Here is a 24,934-nt window from a genome sequence, read left to right as displayed (position 1 = left end):
CTTATGATATATTTCCAGAAACAGAATTATTTGATCAAAAGATACAAACATTTTAAGACACTTGATACATTCTGCCAAATTACTTCGCAAAAACTCTGCTCAAATTTACATTCTGACCAGTTCATCGTTATTCTTGTTATTTAAAATTGTTAATAATTTGATGAGAGACAAATTGTCATACTGATTTAGTTTGCATTCTTTAGTATTAATAAGGCTGAATATTTTTTTCAAATATTTGTATCCTTTATCCTTTGTGGATTTTCTACTCATGTTTATACTACCATTTATTTACTAACATTAGTGATTTTTTCTAATTGGTTTTCATGTACTCTTTACATATTAAAGATGGCATCCACATTATTTATTGTAAATATTTCCCTAGTCTAGTGTTTGCCATTGGATTCCTTCCTGTTTCTTGACATACCGAGCCCTGGACCCATCAGCTGATACACCTTCCTCCACACCTGCTCCTGCTCCAACTCCGATGTCCCAGTGTTGGGAAACGTCAGCCCCGCCTATCCAGCTGCTCAAGCCAGAAATCTAGAACTCATCCTTCATTAGTTCACTTGTTCAACAGATATTTACTAAGCACCTACCAGGTGCCAACTGCTATTTTTACAAACTGAAGATACATTAGTAAATCAAAGAAATAAAATTCCTGGGACTTCCCTCGTGGTCCAGGGGTTAAGACTCAGCGTTCCCAATGCAGGGGGCACGAGTTCAACCCCTGGTCAGGGAACTAAGATCTCGTACGCTGCACAGCACAGCCAAATAAATAAATAAATAAAAGAAAAATCCCTGCAAGGAGGGGGAGGATATCATTTCAAATAGGGTGGCCGCTAGGAAGACCACCTGAGCCTCTGCTCCCTCCACCAGGCTCCTGAGCGCCAGTACCCACTGTGACTCCCCGTCCATCTCTTTCGTCCTGCTCCTGAATGTCTCTGAGTCTGTCCACTTCACTATCCGCCAGCTCTAAGCCACACTATGTCCAACCTGTGCTCCACCATTTTCCCAGGACCCCTTCCCCTGCCTCCCCCAGTCCAAGCTTTCAAACACATCAGCACACTGCCCTGTTTTCAATCAGTTCCCAAAGCCTTCAAGATTCACTGTGAACTGCTCCACACGCTATTCAAGCCTCATAAGCTCCAGATCCTGCCAATCTCTTCACTCACATCAAGTCTCGCCCTTGGTCTGCCGGCATGACCTCTGGGTCTTCAAACACAGCCCCTCAGGGCTCCTTGCACGGCCTCACCAGCTCAGGGTCTCTCCGGTTCAGACCTCCACTCCTCGGGGAGGCCTTCCCAGATCCTGTCAGGGCAGAGCCACCTGCTCGACACCACCCCAGCATCCATGTCTTCCTCTTGGTGGAGCCAGGCCCATCCGCGCTCCTCTGTGCACCTGCAGCTCCTCCAAGGTCAGAGGTGACATGCAGGAGCAGACACCTGGCCCAGGCCCAGCTCAGTGACCATCTGCTGAGTGGGTGAATACAGGGATTTTCCTCTAATGTTTTCATTTGTTTCACACTTTACCCTTTTAATCCAGCTGGATATTATTTTGGTATATGGTACCAGGTGAGGATTAATTTTTTCTCAAAAAACTACCCAATGGTGCCAATTCCCCCTGTTAAATAATCTCCCCAAACTCATAGGTTTGTAGTGACTCCTCTAGCATATATTCCCACATAGACCAAATTCTATTTCTGGGTCACATACCTCACTGATTTAACTAATTTATCTTCACAACATTTCACAATGCTTGGGAGAGCCTGGTTTTCTTCTTCACAATTTTTTTAAAACTTTTACTTGGCTACATTTATATTCACCTATTTTTTTCCAAATTAATCGCTATTCAATTTCTTAATCCCATGGAGATTTTGATTAAAGTTGTTTAATCAAACTGCATATTGATAACACTGAGTATTTTAAATTGTCTTCTTTGATCCAATAATTCCACATACGAGAATCTGTCATAGGAAGTACAAAATATAATAAGAGAGAACTTTCTATGTGTAAAGATTTTCTTCACAGCATTTCTAAACAATGGAAAATAAGTGGGAGCGACCTAAATTTTCAGCAAATAAGGGAATGTTTAAGCACACCATTATATACTCTTAACAGAATGACACTTAAATTCTTAAAGTGTTAAATGAATAGAAATGGATTCAAAATACAAAAAAAATTACATTAAACATATAAACTAAACTTGGCAAGACATGACATCCTTATGATATTCTATTTTTCCATACAGGAACACAGTGTGTTTCTCTGTTTATTCAAATTTTCTTTTTTCTTTAATATTTATTTATTTATTTGGCTGCACTGGGTTGGGTCTTTAGTCGCGGCATGCGGGATCTTTAGTTGTGGCACGTGGGATTTTCAGTTGCAGCAGGTGGGCTCTTAGCTGCAGCATGCGGGATCTAGTTCCCTGACCAGGGATCGAACCCAGGCCCCCTGCATTGGGAGTGCGGAGTCTTAATCACTGGACCACCAGGGAAGTCCCTCAAATTTTCTTTTAATTTTTCTCAGTAATGTTTAGTTAAACATTACTTCTTAGTTTACTTCTTTATGTTTAGTTAAACATTACTTCTTGTTTTTTTTTTTTAAAGAGATTGGAGTTTACTTATTTATTTATTTATTTATTTATTTATTTATTTATTTTTGGCTGTGTTGGGTCTTCGTTTCTGTGCGAGGGCTTTCTCTAGTTGCAGCAAGCGGGGGCCACTCTTCATCGCGGTGTGCGGGCCTCTCACTATCGTGGCCTCTCCTGTTGCGGAGCACAGGCTCCAGACGCGCAGGCTCAGTAGTTGTGGCTCACGGGCCTAGTTGCTCCGCGGCATGTGGGATCTTCCCAGACCAGGGCTCAAACCCGTGTCCCCTGCATTGGCAGGCGGATTCTCAACCACTGTGCCACCAGGGAAGCCCAAACATTACTTCTTAGATGTTTAGTTAAACATCTTTGCCAAGTCCTGGTCATTTCTTTTAAGATTATTCCTGGATTGTTCATGACTATTTGGGGACAATATGCTACTATACATGTATTTTGCCCATAGTAGTTTCTTACTGATAATTGCTGATATACCAGAATAATGTTTTGTGTTTTTTTTTTCATCCCCACCTTCCCAGGCTTTATCCACCAGAGAATGTCCTTTTCTTTAATCCAGAAACAGGAGATAAAACCTGTGGCAGAATCTACACTCATTAGCTCTTCTGCAAGAATATAATTTGGATTAAAAAAAAAAATCCCACAAGGACTCAGAGGCAAAGAATATACAAATCAATTTTCACTGCAAAGTAAAGGAGCTGTTACAGTGGAGGATTACTGGACTGAATGTCAATATTATGACATAGTATGAGTGTGTTTCATGTTTGGTAATTGCAATCATTGTTGCTTTTGTTGTGGTCATCCATGTACAATGCTTGGTGTCAGTCTATTTATCTCTTGTAAAAATAAAATACAGTGTGTGTGTGTGAAAAAAAAGAAAAAAGAATATAATTTGGGTAACAGTGACTTTTCTTTATAGAGATTCACCGATGGAATCGAAATTGTTTATTTTGCTTTGGAAACTTGTTTCTCCAGCCAAAGCGAGGTCCCTTTGAGGATTTTCTGACTCCCTAATCAGTTAACAATTTTGAATATCATATTCTCTTACCAGTGGAGATCTTTGAAAACTAAAAGACAGAGAGCAGAAGGGAAGGGAGAACTCCCACGTGGACCTTGGGAAGTGACCTTTATTCTTCCCCCCCACCCCCACCCACCCAGGCATCCTATTATTTATTTTTTTTTAATTTTATTTATATTTTTACACAGCAGGTTCTTATTAGTTATCTACTTTATACATATTAGTGTATATATGTCAGTCCCAATCTCCCATTTCATCCCACCACCACCAACCCCCCATCAGAATAATGTTTAAGTCACTTTACTAAATTCTTAATTAAACGTAACTGCTTTTAGGCGACTCTCTCCAGGTTTTGTTAGTATACAAACATACTGTCTGTGAATAATGATGAGTCTATCTCATTCTTTCCAATAGATCATTCCTCTTTTTCTTTTTTAGGTCTTATGGCATTACACAGATCTTCCAAAATCATATTACTAATAATTACAAAATGATGATAGTGGTGATCTTTGCACTTGGTTTTAATAAAATTGTCATAAATGTTTCATCATTGAGAATGATGATGGTTACTGATTTGATATAATCTTTATTACAGCAAGAAAATATTCCTCTGTTCAAAGAGAATTTAAAGTTATATGGGGAAAAAAAGGAAGTATTTTTGTCTCTTTTCTCCCAACACTTAAAAAAAAGGATTTATTGAAACTTCCCTGGTGGTCCAGTGGTAAAGAATCCACCTTCCAATGCAGGGACGTGGGTTCGATCCCTGGTTGGGGAACTAAGATCCCACATGCCGCGGGGCAAGTAAGCCCGCCCGCCACAACTACTGAGCTCATGCACCTCAACTAGAGAACCCGTGTGCCACAAACTACAGAGCCCACGCGCCCTGGAGCCCGCGCACCACAACTAGAGAGAAGCCCGCGCGGTGCAACGAAGAGCCCACGTACCGCAACTAAGACCCGACAGCCAAAAATAAATAAATATTCTTTAAAAAAAAAAAGAAACAAAAAGCATTTATTAATAATAATTTCACTCTTTAAAGGAACTGCAACCCTGCCTCCAAAGACATACTGAAGAGAGGAACAATATCTTCCCAGAGACATGCCAGAATCTTCTCATTATGAACTATAAGAAACAAATGGTCCCTTGACCTAATGTCAGGAGAAAGGGTTGAAAAGTAATCAGAGAATAACAAAAGTTTTATTTACTAGTCATTTTCCAATATTTAATTGATCAGTATCAATAATCCCATACAGATGATTATTTTACAGCAAACTCACTCTGAGTATAAGCCGTTTAAAAGTAGAAGTTTCTGAAAACATTTCTGTGGTCTTCCAATGGCCATGGTGAATAACTACTAATACCTGCCCTTTACCATTTTTAAATCAAGGGCATTTTTTCTGTGCTCTATAATGTGGAACTTTGAGGTTTCCACGAGGCGTTGATTAAACCCGGGAGCAAGTTCCAAGTTGCTTCCTAAGGAAAATGTTGCTTTTCTTACAGTCATCCGAGGGCCCCTCTGCGTGCAAGGGAAGCCTTCCGTGGAGAAAACATTCCATATGGATCAGGGTCTCTGCTTAGACTGTCTGTGCCACCACAGTTTTGTGTTTTGTCCTCAATCTGCGAAGACAGCCTACTCTCAGACTGTATGTTCCTCTCACAAAGCCCAGGTGAAGGACACTACACTCAGGGGTCTGCTCTAAGGCCCAGCCCACCCACTGCTCCTCAGCCAAGCCCCTGCCTGCTGTGGACCCAGGAGAAAGAGGGTGAGCTCAGGAACACCCCCACATTACCCCTTCTTCTTACCTCCAGGCGTTTACGGCCAGGTCTCAAGCCCAGTCGTTTCTGATCATTTCTGAGCAAGAATGGCCTCCACATGCCAGTGCTTACTCCTTAACGGGCACTGTGCTATGCAGTCACCAAAAGGCCATGAACTAGAAAAGGTGGCTGTGCGCCCCCCTTAGGGAGGCATGGAGAGAGTAAAGAATTTGGGCGGAGGCGCCAGGACTATACCCTGCTCACTGGGATTTCAAAGCTCCATTGCTGGAGCATCTGCTTCTTCTTCTTAATCTCTCTGTTGTCAGGCAGGTGGTGCAGGATGAGACAGGGCATTTATGCAGCATTCCTATGCTCTCTGATCATAATCCTATTTCTTCTACCTTGCCTGACACTATAGACAAATTGCATTCCCTCCACCTCTACAACTGCAGTTAATGAACTTAAAATAACAATTATCAGTAAAATAAATAATTTCTAATTTCATTATAAAAAGTATGATCTCTGAGGTTCTCCAAGTCCTTAGACAGAAATACCAATGGAAGCACTATCATTGCTCTTTAGTCCTGCAAGGCAGCTAATGGGCCTCACCTCACCAGGCCTCCACCAAGTGTAGTGTTCATTACTAATCAAACATTACTGACAGCAACAGTTTCTCCGTGATTGCTTTGAAAGTGAGCAACAGGAAAGCATGGCCCTCAGAGAGAAAGTGTAAAATTAGCTACACTCCATAAATTAAGATATTAAAGGAATTAATTTGATTCATCCTGGCGTACATAATACACACCTAACCCTACATCCTGCCTTTTTATACCTTTTAAGAAAACAAGGGAAAACGTCTCAAGAATATATTGACACATGAACTAGAAACATGAATTTGACCTAACACCTAGCTACCAATTTAATTCCACAATTGGGCAAAAGACAATACCAGTAAATATCCTTAAGCCAATCAAATATGTCTTTGCTCCCCTGCAAATTGTCATGGCATTGGCTTGATTTCAAATGTGGTGGATTTTAAATTCTTAGCTATACCCTAAAGTGTCTTTTTGGTATTTTATTTTCATTTCTATGGCAACCTCATTCCAAAAATTCTAGATTCATGTTTTTAATAATACAGTTACAGCATTAAGAAAATATAAGGGCTATCAAATTTACTGTGCCAAAAATTGCATAATAGTACATAAAATAACCATTTTGAATTTTAAAACATTTCTTCTCCAATGTCATATAATTGAAGATGACAGAGTTATATCCCTAGAGGTTAATTTCGAATTTGAAAAGAGTATTATTTTGAGAAGCTCTAAAGCATTAAGTGATCACTGAAAACATATGACCTTGGACATGTCGGTTAATTCCAATCTCTCCTGAACAATTCTCTCACCCTAAAATGATGTAGATGATCTCTCAGGCCCCAAGATTTCTCTGATCCTAAAGTTCTGACTCCAGGACTGGTCTCTCCAGCCATACCAGAAGTATCCCTAACGGCATGGAGCACCCTGCCTTACGATTCTGAACCCAACCCAGAGGGCTCAACATCACCTTGGCTACAAGGTGGGAGAGGCTGGGGACAGTCGGGCAGTGGGGGCCTGACGCTGTTGTAACAGCCTGGGCAGTTTCCCATACAATCCTCTGGTGCCAGATGTGTTTTGAAATTCATGATTTTTCCAATTTACAAAAGGATAATATGGTATATATCCCATATCGCATATAAAATACCAAGAAGGGTCTGGAGTAACATCCTATGCAAAACCATTAAAATTTCCACTGAAATGTACAAATATCAACTATGCATGGAATAAAGACTATCAATAACCTCACACCAGCTCACAACCCAGTTGTGCCCCCAAATGAGTTGAGAAAACATTTCCAGTATTCCGAGCTTTTGGATTTCAGAATTGCAGATAAGGGCCTGTGGACCTGGATCACTGCCTCTACTTGAAAGCCTCTGTATACTGCCTGTCACCTTGCTGATTAAAAATACATTAATGCCTGTCACCGAAGAATTCAAAACAAAATCACAAGGAATTCCTTTATTGGTTTCTTCCTACTTAATTATTTGATAACTATATATTTTTTAAAAGATACAGTGGATCAAACCTGAGTATAAATTCACAGGCTGGCGTGCAATGACACCCAAGCTGTTATGCAGAATGAAGAAATTATGTAGGTTAAACTGGCCAATCACTGCTTTCTGCTCCCCAAACCGAGAGTCTGACTCACTCCTATTCCTTCCAACATAAACAACTGAGCGTAATGGAAAATAAACAGAAAGCAAGACTAGGATTTGCCATATACGCCACAACATTCACTATTCCCGTTTGTCTGAGGGCAAAGCCACCCAATTCCCAGCAGTGTTCATTAAGATTCAGAGCATCAAGCAAAAACTTTGAGCAGAGCCGAAGCTATACAAATGCATAATTTATAAAGAAAGTCAGAAACTAGAACATATAGCAAACAGAGTAGATACACCACAGGAGGGGTGGGGGGAATCGAGTTGTTGAAGAAAAGGAAAAACCAGTTTGCCTCCTAACTCCCATCCCAAAGACTGCTAGAAAGAAGTGAACAATAAACCTAGCAAGAAGCACATCAAATGGAATTTTTGCAACCAAGACCAGTAATACAAAACAAGATCCTCATCACCAGCAGCAACTGTGTGAACCTGGGCAATCCCGGTTGTCTATTCCTTTGCTCATTTCAACGGGAATTGGCAATGAGGGAGTGGTTCTTGAATGTCTGAGTTCAGTTTGTTACCTTGAGCCACAGGCCTAATTTGGGTTTAAGCACTCTTTTTTGAGGTCAAATTCTGTCTATATTCCCCTGTTTTTAAATCTACGTTCACTCCTATAAAATAGCCTAATAAAAAGTGAAGACACAAGAGGTAACTTTTCAACATCGAAAATTAGAAAGTCTCGTCCAGAGCTACTGTCTCAGATGTGTGCAGAGCCCTCCCTCCCTCACCCTTCCCACCCCATCCAAACGCTCAGGACATGTGGAGCACATGTATCTACAACATCAGGACCCTTAGGAAATTTATGTTTCTAAAAGCCAAATTAAAGAACTGCATAAAAAATAGGTTGATTATAGGGACTTCCCGGTGGTCCAGTAGTTAAGACTCCATGCTCCCAATGCAGGGGACCTGGGTTCGATCCCTAGTCAGGGACCTAGATCCCACATGCCGCAACTAAAGATCCCTCATGCTGCAATGAAGATCCAGCATGCTGCAACTAAAGATCCCACATGCCGTAACAAAGATCCCGTGGGGGAAAAAAAATAGGTTGACTATAGAGATCATAACTGCTTTAAACAAACTAAAGAAATCCCTTCTCAAAGGAATCCTATACTAAATCTTTTTGTGATTCCTTCATGAAACAGATGGTCTTCCCTTGGTGCCACCTTTACAAACCTGGGCATCTGTGATATGGGGTTCTACATGCCCCGCCTGGTCTGAGGAGCCAGTCTACTTGCACTAATGAGCTGAGGGAGGGACCAAAAATGACTTCCTTGCCTTTTCTTGTAACAACTTATGAAATGAAATTTAAGTGTGTATTCACACAGAGATAAAATTAACTATTCAGTCTCCTTACTTAAAAAGTGAAAATAAAAATACTTAATTGTCACAGGGGGATAATATGAAGATGTGCATACTAACAAATTAGCTCTAAATAATTCGACTATAGGGGCTTCCCTGGTGGCGCAGTGGTTGAGAGTCTGCCTGCCGATGCAGGGGACACGGGTTCGAGCCCTGGTCTGGGAAGATCCCACATGCCGCGGAGCAACTAGGCCCGTGAGCCACAACTACTGAGCCTGCGCGTCTGGAGCCTGTGCTCCGCAACAGGAGAGGCCACGATAGTGAGAGGCCCGAGCACGGCGATGAAGAGTGGCCCCCGCTTGCCGCAACTGGAGAAAGCCCTCGCACAGAAACAAGGACCCAACACAGCCAAAAAATAAATAAATAAATAAATAAAAATGAAAATTAAAAAAAATAGAACTCCCTAGATCCTAGGCACTGTAAATAGAACTTTAAAAAAATAATAATAATAATAATTCGACTATATAAGGTCTAAATATGGTAAACCATTCTGTTGAAGCCGAAGGGTCTGACTTGAGGGCACAGGTTAAAGAACGCTCTGTGTCATGTGCTGGAACATTACAGCACCTTTAAAGCATACTTGCAGGTTGCACAACTCTGTTGGTAGAGGGTGAACTTTGTAGCACGTGCACTATATCTCAATAAAGCTGTTAGAAAAGACATCTTTTCAAAGAATGTTAAATGGCATGGGACATACCCAAACATAACCTGAGTGAAGAGAGCAGGTACACAACCAGATCCATAATTATTATCCCAAATGTGCAAGTACACATACGCAGAGGACACAGAGTTAAAAAACAAGATGTCACAAGTAGTTTTGACCTCTGGGGAGTGGAAAATGTGGATGATTCCTCTTTTCCTCTTTCTACCTGGCCCTTCTGTGTGTGTATTTTCAAATTTTCTACTGTGAACGTAAGTTATTTCTACAAGTGGAGGGAAAGGTTATAAAAATTATTTTATCACAATAGTCAAGGATTTTTTACATGTGTGCATGTATGTATATATAATTTTTATTGTATCCTGAAAATAAAGAGAGTAGCTTGTTCGGTTAGCTGAAGTTTAGACTAGTATCCAAGGCAACGAGTGGGCCGTGACTGTGTGAGGAAATGCAATGCGGGTGATTCCCAGCGTGCCTGCGGAGACAGAACTCTGCTAACCAAACAATGTGGCCTCATAATCAACAATATACCTGGTCTTGGCAAAGCAAGTAAATCAAAGGGCTCTAGTCTATTTCTTCTCCACTCCTTTCCAGGGCAGGACACAAGATAAGGCCCACTGCTAAAATTGCTTTCAACAAGATTCTCCAATTCAATAAATGGATTGATTTCAAGGCTGTTTAGAGATTTCTGTTATTTGATAAAACACTGAACAGCTGCTTTACCACTCCTAATGTAAATTAAAATTAGCAGCTGCAGCATGGGAGCGAGTCATTCATTCAGGACTAATTTTTCTTCCACTCTTCATTATCCAGCATATGTTACCCATGGTACAGACTTCATAAAAACAATCTCAAGGCAAACCAAAGTACACAGAGCTCCCAGGCTGGCTGAAAAAATACACCCGAGGTGGTTGGAACACCTTGATAACAGGCATTTCACCATTAAGTCTGAGGATGCTACGTGTGGCTGTTATCTTCTGCTACCATCCACCCTCTTGGTTGGGACAACATACGTTATGAAGCTGTTCTCAAAGGTCTCACAGCTCCAAGTGGAGGGTAGTGTGGATTCTGCTAACAGAGGCCTTGAAGAGCATCACAGCCAGGAGCTGGAGCGTGGGCCCCACTAAGTTGTCGAGGCAGAAGCGTGGCTAAACAGATGTTTTTCAGGAAGACTAACTCATGACAACGGCTAACATTTACTTGGGAACGAAGAGGCTGGAGGAAGGGAAATTAGCCCGGAAGCTGTTATAGTGAAACAAGAAGACCTGCACTGGGTGCGGGGAGAGTGGGAAAGAAAGAAACCTCTATTTCAAAGAGAATAGGGGATAGCATGTGCTGCTAAGTGGGTGTCGGAGATGAAAAGCATGAGGAAATCAAAGGTCCTGCGTGGCTGAAACTCCGTAATAAGCCATCCATTAAAAGCCCCCACGGGGAACTGTGGTAGACATCTGCCATCTAACTCCTCATAACCTTTTTTACACCTTCCATCACCTTGATAACTTCCTATGCTGTGGGTCCCACCTTCCCAAAGTAGAAAATAAGAACAATTGTGTCTCAGACTCTCTTGCAGCTAAGGGGCCAGCATGTGGCCTGGGCTCCTCCAGTCAGATACACCTGCCCGAGAATCAGGTTCCGAATCCAGCAATGCCAGCTCCCTGCTCCACAGGGAGCTGTGTGGCTGAGGCACCTGACTCTGGACGGTGGCAGCCGCACAGCTGCTAAGCTCATCCCAATGTCCCAGTGGTTCAGCAGCTACCGAGGCCCCCTTGGGATCTTCATAACCTCAGGGTCTGGCTCTGGGTCCTCCCAGAGATCTTCAACACATTCCTTTTCTGCTTAACCTCCCAGCATGGATTCCAACGCCTGTAACTAAGAATCCTTAAGGCCCTTTAGGGGAGAAAACATTCAGAGGCCAAAATCATCACTGGATTTAACTACGTGGGCATCTTGTACTAATCGCCAACTCAACCGTCGTCAAACCAGGGAACTGAAGACACACAAAGATTTTGCCAAGGTGCTGTTATCCCAACAAGCGGTACTTTTGCCTCCAGTCTCACACAGACTAGCTGACCATATCTAAAGGAGGGAAGAAGGAAACGAAAGGTCATAGCTGAATCATCACTGAACCATCAACATCAAGAATCTTCGCAAGCCCTGAACATACTCAGTCTGAAGGCAGCAAAAGTAGCATCTTGACCTCACAGTGATTTAGATCTAAAACTGGTTCTGGCAACTCCTTTTCCTTTGATTATAAAAATGTAGCCCACTAAGTTCTCGGCACAGCACTCCCTTGCCTGCCCCCTTGCATCTCTCACAAGCATCCTATACTAATAAACTCTTCCCTTACCTGTCACCCTGCCTCTCGCTGAATTCTTTCTGTACCAAGACAGAAGAACCTATGCTCTACTGAGCCCCCAAACATGTTCTATGGTTTCAGGACCATGGCCGGGGGAGTGCACAGCAAAGGCTGCATACCTGCCGGGAGGTGAGCTTCATCTACAGGAATGGGGCCCACAGAGGGTCCCTGGCTCTGGGGAACTGTGGTGATGTTTATGTACTGTGAAATTTGAATTGCTTTTTGGTCTTTTTATAAATACACACACATACTACTATATATTGGAAACAACTATTGGCTGTAAGTGGAGAACACAGAGGTTTTCGCTGTACCCTTCTTTCAACTCTTCTACGTGTATGAAAGTTTTTCAGAATAAAGGCTTGGAGGCAATCTACATTGAAAAAACTAAAACTGATCACAACAAGAATCCAAGCAAAAACATACTCTATTGCTTGAAACTAGTTTCCAGGTAATAGAAAGCATTTTTGTTTCCATGAAAGGACAGTTCTGGAAACCATTCTCCTCAGCAGACTGAACACAGAGCTGTCCCACTCTAAAACTCAACAGAAAAGGCAGGGGTGCCACAACATCCAAACATCAGACACACTTTCTGCCGTTCAGCTTAACTGATTAACATGACGGTACCCTGAGTACACACACTAAGCCTGGAAGTCAGAGAACTCTCTGGGTTTTCATTCATTCATTCAGGCCACGCCAGGTCTTTGTTGCGGCACGCGGGATCTTTGTTGTGGCACGTGGGATCTTTGTTGCGGCACGCAGGATCTTTGTTGTGGCATACGGGATCTTTGTTGCGGCATGCGGACTCTTAGTTGTGCATGTGGACTCTCAGCTGCAGTATGCGGGATCTAGTTCCCCGACCAGGGATCGAACTCAGGCCCCCTGCATTGGGAGCTTGGAGTCTTACCCACTGGACCACCTGGGAAGTCCCCAGGAGTGAATTCTAACACATCAGGGATGGCAGCACTTCCTGTGGCCTTCTCTTCATCAGTACGTGCAGCAGAAGCTTTATCAGTAAGACTGGACGGTCCCTCAGCTTCTGTCACGTGGGTCAAAAGACCACTCAGGAAGCTCTACCTCACATCCCTGCCCTCCCAGAGACGGAGCTGCACAAGAACCACACAGGGGCACAGCATGAGACCACCACCTCCTGCCCTTCCCCAGGCAAAGGTCCCACATGTGGCACCTCCACACCAAACCAGCTCCCTCCCCGCACCATCGCCACCAGCAGGACACCTCATCATTCTGTAACTGCTGTGAAGTAAATTAAGTCCACTGACTAACAACAACAACCAAACACTTGCTCACTTTAATAAGCTAAGGTAACTGACAACAATGGGAACATTCCACATTACATGAACAAAATTCAGAAATGCTTTCCATCTACATCATCATCGTGTTGTACAATCGAGCTTCTGCTGCACGTACCAAGACTAGGAAATGTTTCACATTTTGCTTAGCTGACTGTATAATGAAAGTAGTAAAACTGAACAAACACATGGAAAAGGAGGTGGGGGGGGGGGGAGGAGGCGGGAGGCTAATTCCTCCTCGAAAGCCTCTCCTCCTGTGGCTTAGCGCCCTCCCGTCCGCTGACCTCTCCTTGTCATCATCCCCTGCCTCCCGCCGCCCCAAACCTGCTCCACCCATGTCGCCTCCTATGTGAGTGAAAGGCACGGACAATTACCCAGCTCTAAATCTGGACACTTCACCCCAATCTAATGTTCCCAAATTGACGTCCACGCTGCCCGTCTCCATCCCCTGAGTTCAAGCCTCAACCTGTCTCTCCTCCATGACTTCAACTGCTCCCCTCCCATCCAACCTCCTTTAATAAATCTCCATTTTAACACCATGGGTGCCTTCTACACTGACAGCCTAACCGTGCCATCCCATCACCCGGAGAGCACAGCAGTGCAAGGCCCCACAGGATCACTCCTTTACATTCACGTACACGGCCAACAACTCCCCAAATGTGCAACGCTCTCTCACATTCTTTGCCTTTTTTCTGGTCAGCCTGTGCTTCACTGCGCGCACGCATGCACATGCGCGTGCGCGCACACACACACATGCTGCATGCGGATTTAGGGGAAATGTCCATCTCTACACCTAAGTAAACTATTAGCAACTATTTAAAAAAAAGAAAGAAAGAAAGAAAAGAAAAACTGAGAAAAAAGACAAATATCAAAAACAAGGAAAAAGAACAAAAAATACAAACAAGCACTTTCCAAAAGAAAAAACTCAAAAGGCCAACACACATACCAAAAACTGTGGAAGCTCACTATTTCTCAGAGAAATAGAGACGAGATACCATTTCACATCATAGTACTGGAAAAAACTTTCAAGTCTGACAGTACCTATACTAGCAAGGCTGTGGGTGAACAGGAGCTCCGGACACTCCTGGACGCGGGAGCGTGAACACACTATTCCCTGGAGAGGATTCTGGCAACACGATGGCGTGGAAGAGTGTGCGTGTCCTACAGCTCTGTTCCATTCTAGGTAAATACCCTAGAGAAACGCTCACACACACAAATGTAGGCACGATAAGGACATTCACTGGGTGCTGTCTTGAGAAGTGAGAAAATTAGAAACAACCTAAATGTCCAACAATGGGGACTGGATGCATTACATGTATGTTCGTGTATAGAGCTCTTCTCCGCAGGGGATGAATGAAAGTCTTCTACTGAGATATCAATGAGGCCATAAATATTTCTATGTTTTTTCAAATGAATGCAAAGATTGGAGAAGAGTTTATAAAAGCTATGAAAGTGAAGGGCAGCACAAAGACTCCTCTGACTCTTAGAGACCGAGTATCCCGCCCATGAAATCACCATGGCAATATGGCCAGCAGGGACAGACGGCACATGGGAAAATCTGCATCAAGCACATTAGGAAAGCTTTCTACTTTTCCGGGAAGAACCCCATTCATCGTTGCTGAGATGACAATAACTAGAAACAGAAACTGTAGTGCATGCAATTAACCTCTACGACCATAGCAGCAAATTCCAGCAATTACAGGCACTTGACCATGACTACAAGTCATGCGCCAAGTGTAGTGGTCCCATCAAAACCACACGAAGCAGCACCTGTAAAACGAGGGCACTCAATACACACTGACTTAGAAAAGAAATGTTGTCAGCGGTTGTGGCTGGACCCTGGCACTTCACCAAAGGGGAGGAGCAGCTCCAGACCATGCTGCACTCAAAGTGGTCACGGTGGCTGTGAGCTTGGCCCACCTATGTTAGGTAGATTAGGTGTAGCAAATGCGTTTTGACTTACAATATTTTCAACTTATGATGGGTTTATGGGACTTAACTCCATTGTAAGTCAAGGAAGATCTGTAATGGGTCATTTTCCTTGTTAGAAAATGAATCTTTAACCTGAGCAGCTCCCTCTAGACATCTAGAGTTGCATTTCAATCAGAGAATGGCCCTACTGATTGCTAAGAGATATTATTCAGAGGTAGATCTGCAATTCGACCCTCCTCCCACCACAAAAAACCTTTAGACCTTTAAAATGAATGAATGGGTGGGTAGATATGTAGGTAGATAAATAGGTAGGTAAACAAATAGATAATAAATGAATAAATGGGTGGGTAGGTAGGATGGATGGATGGATGGATGGATGGATACACAGATCCAAACAGAAGCCTGAAATTTGCCTTAGGCATATAATTTCCCACAGTGTCATCACTAAAACAAAATCATGCAAATATAAGCAGAACAGGACTAGTCCCAAAATCCAAAATTAATCAACTACTTCGACTAAAGAAAGATAGGGGGCAAAAAAAAAAAAAAAAAAAAGAAAGATAGGGGGAGAAAACCGTCACTCACTATGAAAACTGCTACATAATTGCATGTATTTTTAAAAATCATGTGAACATTTTTTAGTGGCTAAGGAAACCACCTCCTTAAAAACTCTGCTGGTAAGAGACACCATAGAAAATAACGGCACCATGCCTGACATACCTTGAGCTTCACACAACTACTAGCATTTCACAAACTTAGATAGTAGAGGACAGTCAGATCCAGAGTTACACCAGTTCCCAAAGAGCAAATCCACTGTTTTTCTGATTTAGCCACAGTTTGTTCTGGAGCTAGCTCAGTTCACTGAGACAGACCCTGATCATGAACAACTGAACAGATGGGTTTGTGCGGGGCTACTGTGTGACAACTGCTCTGCTGGATACTTTATGTACATAACTTCATTTTCAAACATAAGTAAATATTATCACTTCTATTTTACACTACAGAACCCATAGTTCGGGAAGAGAAATGCCCGTGTGACCCCAACTGGATTCAAACCTCCTTCTATCTATCTACTCTGCAGCCAGAATTTCCCTGCCCATGTTCTCCAGCCCCAAGCAATGTATTTTCACTGACTCCTAAAGCTTGGGAAGGGTTTACATATCATCTGCTCTGTCATCATCACATCCTCACATTTTTTTTAAACTCCAAAAAATGAAACCTGAGAGGTTACATAACTTTCATCTCAAAACAATTACTTAGTAGTAAGAGTAAGACAAAATCCCAAGCTGTCAGTGACTTCACTCCAAAATACAGAGTTAAAAGTATTCAGTCTCTCTTTCCTCTCTGCCTGGCTGAAAACTTCACCTTGAGATTTAGCAAAACTTGCCCTTAAACCCCCAGCCCCAGGGTCAACTGAGAGTGATGGTGAACTGAGGACCACACCTCAAGACCTGGATTGTATTAACCCTCCTTTCACCATATTTTACTCAAATCCACAAGAACAAAGCCATGTTTCTCTTAGACCCCCAGCAAGAGTGGACCTCCACTCCAGGAAGAGACTGTGAAGGGCAGCCGGAGAGGGACAGAGGAGCCTGTGGGAACTCTCCATGGCTGCATGCAGGTGTGTCCTGTGCACAGAGTGCACAGCCAGTGTGCAGATTTCACCTCTGGGCCAAGAGGGCCAGCACCATCAGCAGCCCCGCTCTTGCAGTGACTCTGCTTCCCTTCCCTCAAAAGACTAGCTCATTCCTTCGTTCAATGATATTCTCTAAATTTACAAAGATGGAGGAATTTATTTTACACACTTTTGTAATGCAAATACACTGTATAGGTACTCAATATTTAGTTACAATTCAACGCTGTTCTCACAAAAGCGACTCTGCCTGTAGAGAATGGACTTGAGGACACGGGGAGGGGGAAGGGTAAGCTGGGAAGAAGTGAGAGAGTAACACTGACATATATACACTACCAAATGTAAAATAGATAGCTAGTGGGAAGCAGCTGCATAGCACAGGGAGATCAGCTCAGTGCTTTGTGACCACCTAGAGGGGTGGGATAAGGAGGGTGGGAGGGAGATGCAAGAGGGAGGGGATATGGGGATATATGAATGCATATAGCTGATTCACTTTGTTATACAGCAGAAGCTAACACACCATTGTAAAGCAATTATACTCCAATAAAGATGTTAAAAAAAAAAAAAGTAAAAGTGAAACAAACAAACAAAAAGGGACTCTGCCATCATTTAGTACCTGCATAGAACAGAAGCTCAGGAAAGTTCAGTTTCTATCCAATACTTAACACGAAATTCTAAAAAACTAAGTCTTTTCTTCTTCCAACATTATCCACCACTTCCCTTTTGTGACTACAACTATATCATATTTCAGTATTTGGCTGAAACTGGCTTCCTGCTGAATACCTGTTTTCCTTATGGGAGTCTGGAATTTCAGTACCTGCCACTCAGAGGCTGCCTACATGACCAGCCCCAGATAGGAACCTTTGGTGCTGAGTCTTTACCAAATTTCCCTGGCCATCAACATTCCACACGTCTTGTCCTAACTCATTCCTGGGGGAGTGAGGCATGTTCTGTGTGACACCTCTGGGAGAGGACCCTTGGAAGCTTCTGCCTGGTTTTCCCCAGACTTCACCCCATGCACCTTTTCCCTTTACTGGTTTTGCTCTGTCTCCTTCCACTGTAATGGTCGTAGCCACGACTACTACATGCTGAGTCCTGGGAGTCCTAGTGAATCATCGGGGTGGGGGCGGGCGGGGAGCAAGGGGGTGTCTTGGGGACCTTTGACGCAGACCATATGTGTACAATCAAACAATAATCAACTTTTCTCCCCATCCTTCCCTCAACCCTTCAAAGGATATGCCAACTCCTACAAATAGCACTGAATGGGTCAGAAATGTATCTTCCACCCCAGACTCCCAGATTTAATGCTCATTAGTACCTGATTACAAATTAGACCTTTAACCAGTCTTAAGCTCTCAGAAAAGTAACCATTTATGCCAAGTCCTCCTCATCCTGACATTTCATTGCTTTAACAGTTTCTTGATAGGTTTCTCTTGGCATGAAACAGGATAAATTAGACTTAAATCACTTTCAATTTGCTTAACAAAGTCCACAGGATAAATTGCCTGGATAAAAGTGAAATTATTCCAGTTGACTGAGGTATTTTTCACAACAAAAATAAATGGCATAGTGAGTTAGGCAGATTGCAAATCCAACCACCATAACAGTTCCTACTTCTCACCGTGTGTCAAGAAAAATACCCCAAAACATATTAACATGGAAAGGTACAAGGCACAAAGCATCCCATCTGTGATGACCATCAAATGGAAGGACCCAGAAAACTCAGTGTTCTTTGGCAGCAAAACTATGGAATCATATGCCATAGAAAGTTTAAAGAAAACTGGAATGCGTGAGATTAAAACTTCTTGAATCTCTGTGGGGCCTCAGCACCACCTCTAATACATGAGTGCTTGCTGTGATGCGGAGAGAGTGGGTTCCACGTCCTGTGGGTGCACAACAAACCACCCACTTAGTGGCGATTCTACAGGTCAGAGATTCACAAGGGGACCAAGGGGACAGCTCATCTCTGCTCCTCGACGTCTGGGGCCTCAGCTGGCAAGACACAAAGGCTGGTGATGACTCACACTGGAACCACCTGGAAGCTTCTCTCACACATCTGGCAGTTGATGGTGGTGTGGGCTGGGATGACAGGAATACCAGTGAGTAGCTTCCCAATGTGGTCTCCCAAGTGGGGCTGGTCTGGGCTTCCATGGTAGTGGGTTCTGAGCATGGGCATCCCCACGAGAACCAGGCAGAAGCTGTGTTGTCTTTAGCCCGCAAGGCACAGAGCATCGTTTCTATCATGGCTACAGATGGCCCAGGCCTCAGAGGAAGGAAAAAGGATGTGGCCTCTCAGTGAAAGGAGTGTCACCACCACACTGCAGTGCCACCGTGTGGGATGGGAGATGCTGTGTGGTCCTCTTTGGAAAATACAATCCACCAGCCCAGTCTACCCTCTGGCCACAGTTCACATCCGTCCACATGCAAAATGCACTTGGCACCTCCCCAAGGCTCCAAGGCCCACGAGGTTACCACCTCAGATTGAAGACCAGGATCTCATCATCGAAACCACGTCAGGGGAGGACGAGGCTTGTCACGCGTTCCCTCGGATCTAAAGGCCTATGAACTAGAGACATACACACGGCCCGCACGCATGGAGGGGCCGGCACAGGACAGCAGGGGCACACACACCCAGCGCCATGATTAGGGCTCTGGTCTGCTGCCTGGTGCTTGTGCTCTGGGGCTCGTGGTTCCAGCCTCTCAGATGTACTTCATTTCCCATAAAACGTAGCCCATATTTGCAGCTGGGGAATTTTCTCAGCCTGCTTCCTGCCAGTACAAGTTTGGAGGTCCAAAGGCCTTTTTTCATTTTGTTCTGTTTCAGTTCAAGCAGATACATAATCTCTTACAATCTTTGTGGGCTTTTTGTGTAACAATTTATAATCCACTCCATCAGACAAAGCCACACCCACGAAGAGAGGAGTCCTTTGTCCCCGCCTCCCTTTCCAGGCTGAGGGTCAGCATCCTTCTGATTCTCAGAGGCCAGCGCTGAGGGAAGAACCACAGCCCAGATCCAAGGCCTCAGCAAAGGCTCCCACAGACCAGCCTAGGTCTGCGAACTGCCTGAAGCCATTCCTTCATTTGAGGACCCTCTGCCTGGAGGAGAGGCTGGAAAAGAGAAAGTTTTATTTTTGAACCCAGCAAGTCCTGTCTCTTTATACTGAACGCTGTTCTTTAGCTCAACTGCCTCCTCTCCAGTTCTATCACAGGCACCAAGTGGAAGCCAGGTGGCTCTTTGAATATTCTGCCTGGAAATCTCCTGAACTAGATTACTGGGTTCATTAAATACATTTTGTGTGTTCTGCTCTTTATCACAGCAACAGCAACCCCAAATGCGCCACCACCACATAACGAGGAGCCCCTTTCCTCCAGTTCACAATAAAATATCCCTCCTTTCCTTTCAGGGATGTGGCCCAAATCCAGCCAGGCCCACAGGCTTATTTATTGTCCATCCAGGCAGAGGAGGGGAACAGACACCACATGCCCACCCCATCTCCAGCCCTAAAGCTTCTGTGAGGCCCTTAGACTTTTGCCCGCCACCTGGACCCTAAGCCAATGCCAAAGGCTTTAGGATTTTATCATGGCAACACCTGTTTCCAGCTTCCAAAATGTGCTCACATCATCTACTGCTGTTTAACAAACCCCCTTACTCCGTGTGTGAAACCACCACTGTGCTCACAGCCTCCACAGGTCGAGAGCTGGGAAGAGCCCTGCAGGGGCGCTGGTCTCCACCCACAGGTCTGAGACTCAGCTGGGAAGACTTGGTCCTGGGGTGAGTGACAGCCGGGGAGGAGGGGGCCTCTGCATGCCTCTCACGTGGCCACGGGTGTCCTCACAGCAAGGGGGCGGCTCCAGAAACAAGGACCCCAGCAGATCAGAGGAAAGCCTCACATGACCCGGCCTCTAGGTCACATGCCCCATGGTCACAAGTGGCCCCGATTCAAGGGGAGGGAACAGAGACGCCTCCTCCATGGAAGAAACAGCAAAGTCACAGTGACTGTATAGGGAAAAATACAATCTGCCTTCATTTTCTGTTGTCTCTTTGTTCACCTCCAAGTCCTACACTGTAGTAAGAAATCTCATTACAAGCACACCTGTGTACACAGGATTCCATTTTTCATTAATTCCTCAGTGAAGACAGCTTCTAAACAGAGTTTAAGGTTGGTTCGTGACACGAGCCTTGGGCTCTGCCCCTGTTGCTGGGCGCCTCAGCTTCAATGTCTCCGCTCAACCACAAACTGCCTCACAAGTTTCTGCTTCGCTGCTTTGGGTGCCTTAGTCCCACATTTGGATCCAACAGTATAAGCTATGTCTTCACCTTCTTGCAAACCCCCTCCAGTGTCAAACCAAACACCATGCCAAACAAACGTTCGCACAGGATAGATACCCACTGGACGAACCGACTGTTACACACCGCAGACATCTGAACTGTTATCATGCTACCTGAGTGGCTCTCAAGCGCAGCCAGGCGCACGGAAACCCCCAGGCCAAAAACAAGAATCTTCATCCTCTTGTAAGAGCAAATTATGCTGCATTTTGAGAACATCTGATGAACCTGTGACATGACAACCAGGTCCCTTACTGAACTCTACCTCTCCCAATTCCACCTCAGCAAGAGTCCATTTAAACAAGAGGAAAACATCATCAAAATTAAAATGCATGGGGCTTTTCTCCAAAATGCTTTCTACGTTGGAGTTCTTAAATACCAGCACCATCATCAATGATGAAAGAATAAAATTTAAAAGGTACACAATCTAAGAAATAAGCCAAATAAAATACAAACCTGGGTATCCTTCTCCTCATCACAGAGAAGCATCACAAATGGTCCCATAACTAGCTGTAGACCCGAGGTATCACATGCCCTCTGGATGACCACAAATGTACTAGCCCATAAGAGGACCCACAGCTGTTAAGGCAAACATTTAAAACAAAAAGTTGGAGCCTAAAAGTGCCTGCCAGCCCTTGAAGAGAGGAGAAAGGGAAATTCAAGAAAAAAATTTTATAGCAGATGTAGCCAAAAAGATAAACATACTTCTTTTTGACATTTTTTTACCATTTGCAAAGTAATGATAGGTCAATCCTCTATTACCGATTCCAATCCCAACTTGAAAGATGTGAGAATGAGGACATGACAGGGATAAGCAGATTTCCTTAAAATAAAATGTAAATATGAATGATACGGATGTAAACAAAACTGCTGCCCCACAAAAATTGCTTCTGGAGGACCCTGGCTTCCAATGTGCGTTTAATCACAACCCGAGTCCACATTAATAAACCCTTTCAACCTAAGACAGCATGAACTAACATTGAAACTAATCTGCCTTAGTTTTAAATGGCAATACAATGAAAATGATAACAACCAAAAATGTTATCAAGACAAACTTATATCAGTCCAAAAAATAAGTAAATATTATATTTTAGTAAACGTCCTGGAAACTCCCCAAAACACTGCAACCCAAAACAGCAGGGCAGCTGGTTGATGGCCAGAAACCTTATAAGAAAAATCCAAATAGCTTGGCAATGTTACTGAAAATATCAAAACCAAAACCATATCCCACACACCTTATAAACAGAGGGGATGCACAGACTCACAAAAATGTTTCTAGGACTTCCCTGGTGGCACAGTGGTTAAGAATCTGCCTGCCAATGCAGGGGACACGGGTTCGAGCCCTGGTCAAGGAAGATCCCACGTGCCATGGAGCAACTAAGCCCCTGTGCCACAACTGCTGAGCCTGCTCTCTAGCGCCCAAGAGCCATAACTACTGAGCCCATGTGCCACAAATACTGAAGCCCGTGCACCTAGAACCTGTGCTCCGTAACAAGAGAAGCCACCGCAGTGAGAAGCCTGCACACTGCAGTGAAGAGTAGCCCCTGCTTGCCGCAACTAGAGAAAGCCCACGCGCAGCAACGAAGACCCAACACAGGCAGAAATAAATACATTAATTAATTAATTAAAAAACAAACAAACAAACAAAAAAACCCACTTCTGCCAAGATGGTGCTGCCTACCTCAGCCGGTAACTGAATACCCTGCGCATGATCATGACCATCTAACACACTGCAAGTCCTCTCCATGGAGAATCACAGGTTTTCCTGCAAGTTTCCAGGCTTCCATTTGTTGTGCTTTTGCTTTTTTTCTATCTAATAAAACTAGATGTTTAAGAAGTAAGTTGGGGGCTGGTATAAGGCTCGATTTCTTTTTATACAATCAGAAAATCCATCTGAATCCTGCTGTTATGCTGCAGTAGAAACCCCAAAACAACCCACTTAATGAGTCTTAAAAAGTTTTAAAATTCTATCATCCTTCCCCTAATCTGAGCAACTTTTAGGCACAACAACTTCAAAGGCAGAAAAGCCAAGCCCAAATTCTACCGTATCTTATTAAAATACATATATAAACAGGAGAACAAAGAATCATGATACTGACCCTTTTGCCAATTCCAATCAAGTAATTTTGAAAAAAAAAAAAAAGTCGATGTGCTCTCAAAGGTAGAAGATTTAGGGACTTCCCTGGTGGTCCAGCAGTTAAGACTCTGCGTTCCCAGCACAGGGGGCCCGGGTTCAATCCCTGGTCAGGGAACTAGATCCTGCATGCCGCAACTAAAGATCCCACATGCTGCAACTAAAGATCCCACATGTTGCAACTAAAGATTCCGCATGCTGCAACTAAAGATACTGCACGCCACAACGAAGATCCTGTGTGCCACAACTAAGACCTGGCGCAGCCAAATAAATAAATAAATATTTTTTAAAAAGTAGAAGATTTAGGTAGTGTTGACTGCCTCTCTATAACACCTGGGTGCCTCTCACACCCAAATAACTAGTCAATCCATCAATTAATCCAGGTGAAAAACAAAGTGAACAGAAAGGATTACCACTGAATTCATGTGTTAGTCACGTATTTTCTCTTTCTCTGACCCTCAGGTGCACACAACAGAGCAGGCATTTACTGAGCTCCTGCTGAAGGTCTCATAACCCCCTAGCTCTAATTTCTGAAATATACATAAACTAAAATAAAAAAGGGATAGTTGTCACCAGAACAGATGTTGCAGGGTTTTATCTCTAAGCACTTCATGGGAAGAAATCCCACTCACCAAATGGCAGTTACCACGGAACCAAGTGCAGCCACTGTTGATTAACGTCCACCACACTTGAGAAATAAAGAAAGAGAAAAGCCATTCTGTGGTGGATATTTTTAATTAAAATGTTCAGTTTTCAGTAATGGCTAGTTCTCTCTGCTTTTTTTTTTTTTTTTTTTGTGGCTGAGTTGGGTCTTCATTGCTGCACGCGGGCTTTCTCTAGTTGCGGCGAGCGGGGGCTACTTTTCATTGCAGTGCACGGGCTTCTCATTGCAGTGGCTTCTCCTGTTGGGGAGCACGGGCTCTAGGCGCACGGGCTCCAGTAGTTGTGGCACGAAGGCTCAGTAGTTGTGGCTCGCGGGCTCTAGAGCACTGGCTCAGCAGTTGCGGCACAGGGGCTTAGTTGCTCCGCGGCATGTGGGATCTTCCCAGACCAGGGATTGAACCCATGTCCCCTGCATTGGCAGGTGGATTCTTAACCACTGCGCCACCAAGGAAGTCCTCTCTGCTGATTTTTAATGGCTTTATTCTTGAGCCGTGCTCGAGCCCTCAGACAAGCTCTTCCACACACAGGCAGGGCACACAGTTCCTGATTCAGGTGGCAGAAAGGAAATACTGCAAGTGTTGCTCCCATGCTGGCGTCACATGCTGAAGGGCATGGTTTTGCCCAAATGCAAGCACTTCACGTAAAGCATTATATGACAAGAACAGCAGCACAGAAAGGAGTCTGCCTTTGAAGGTCGGAAATGTTGGTGTCAGATTGAGAAGCCCAGGTTTACCTCCTACATTGAAAGAACTGAAAGGTCATTACCATTTTTGTTTCTATAAACCAGCAGCTCTCAACCTTTTTGGTCTCAGGATCCCTTTACACTCTTAAAAATTATGGCAGGTATCAAAGACCTTTTTTGCCAATTGTAACTACCAATATTTATCATGTGATAAGTTAAAACTGAGGGTTTTTTTATTTTTATTAATTCATTTAAAAT

At 43.8% G+C, this 24,934-nt stretch overlaps 1 protein-coding gene across 6 annotated transcripts in view; it reads right to left on the bottom strand.

Moving 5' to 3' along the window:
• RPTOR (regulatory associated protein of MTOR complex 1) overlaps positions 1-24,934 on the bottom strand; it is a 451,485-nt gene that overhangs the window by 264,840 nt on the left and 161,711 nt on the right. The window lies entirely within an intron of this gene.

Source organism: Balaenoptera borealis (assembly GCF_965194805.1).
Source record: "Balaenoptera borealis genome assembly, chromosome: 20".
NCBI classification, from domain to species: Eukaryota; Metazoa; Chordata; class Mammalia; order Artiodactyla; family Balaenopteridae; genus Balaenoptera; species Balaenoptera borealis.
The sequence above is the reverse complement of the archived record's forward strand: the minus strand, read 5'-3'. Positions and strand labels throughout refer to the sequence as shown.